Here is a 1354-nt window from a genome sequence, read left to right on the forward strand (position 1 = left end):
GTTGGGATTACCTTCCTTTGGGCTTGGAGGATCGTCTCCTTAAGGAGCGACCACTCTCCTTGGACACCTGGCTTCCCTCCCCTCCAGGACCTCAGCGCTTCTCCAACTGTTACATGTGAATATATGTGCACATACTATTCCATTTTAACAGAAGTAGAAAACTCTGGAAAACAACATTATTTTTGTTGTCTTTACGTATTTTTATATAACACATTTTATTTAATTGCAGCTGTTTTGGGGGGAGAGTTTTTCTCCATCAGCTGAGAGCTAATGCCTAGGAAAATAATACCGTAGTTATGTAATACAGAAAGTATTGCAAAGTTAAAACTTCTTAAAACTGATACAGGTAACCCCCGCGTATTGCTCTTAATTGGTTCTTGAAAAACCGAGCGGTAAGTGAAACGAGCATCACGTGAAACCGTAAGTTTTTAACAACCCAAGATGGTGACTGCGAGCGTTATGATGAAACTTGCTGAGTGTTAAGTGGAATCAGGTATCAATTTAAAATAAACATTATAGCAAAATAGCACTAAGCAAAACAGCATCAGGTGGGAGTTGCCTGTATAAGAGTTTGGGTGCTATTATATAAATTCTTTTTTCAAAGTAAATAATATTACCTGTTCAGATTGTATGCTATTATACTACAAGGCATTTTTGGGTGTCATCTGTCACAAACGTGGATGAAGATGACAGATGGTCTGATCTCTCTATAATCTATCCAAAATAGCAAACCAAAAAAACCCTGCCCAAAAACAACTCAATCCTAGAGGCATATAAACTTACTAGGTGCCTCCATTTTTATTTATAAACTTACCTAGGCATTTGAAATTCTGTTTTCACAAACCAGAACTGCTCTGATGTAAGCAGCTTGGTGCCTAGGAGTGCCTAACCCCAGTTCCTGTGGGTCCAGAAATTGGTAGAGTGATCCTTAAAGCACCTAAGGGATATGACTTGTTGGAGTGCTCAAAGCAAACAGAAGTCACCTAGTGACAGCTTGAAGCCAGCACATAACAGTCGCTTCCATTTCCATTCAGACCCATAGCTGGAAAAGATGGTGGTACCCATCCTGCTCTGCTGTGTGCACTCCTTTTAGCTCCTTGAATCATGTGCTTCTCAATGACCCAGCTTCAACTGGAGCAATGGAGAGTGTCCCCATGTAGCTTAGCTGGTAATGTGGTGATCAGAGCCCTCCTGGGTGGTGGAAAATGTGGATTTGAATTTTCTAAAGAAGGCCTGTTAACCAGGTCTCCCATATCCTGGATTTGTGTTCTAACTACAAGGCTGTTACATGAATAATGGGCATCACTTGTTCCTCCTGCTTTATTTAAAAAAAAAATTGAGCTCTGCTCAGTTC

At 40.6% G+C, this 1354-nt stretch overlaps 1 long non-coding RNA gene across 1 annotated transcript in view; it reads left to right on the plus strand.

Moving 5' to 3' along the window:
- LOC109322221 overlaps window positions 1–1000 on the plus strand; it is a 36156-nt gene extending 35156 nt beyond the window's left edge. The window contains exon 4 of the long non-coding RNA XR_002104334.1: window positions 988–1000. This is a non-coding gene — a long non-coding RNA (uncharacterized LOC109322221). The remainder of the gene's footprint in view (window positions 1–987) is intronic.
- The last annotated feature ends 354 nt before the right edge of the window (window positions 1001–1354 follow it).

This window comes from Crocodylus porosus, unplaced genomic scaffold (genome assembly GCF_001723895.1).
Source record: "Crocodylus porosus isolate Cpor-Errol unplaced genomic scaffold, CroPor_comp1, whole genome shotgun sequence".
Classification (NCBI taxonomy): domain Eukaryota; kingdom Metazoa; phylum Chordata; order Crocodylia; family Crocodylidae; genus Crocodylus; species Crocodylus porosus.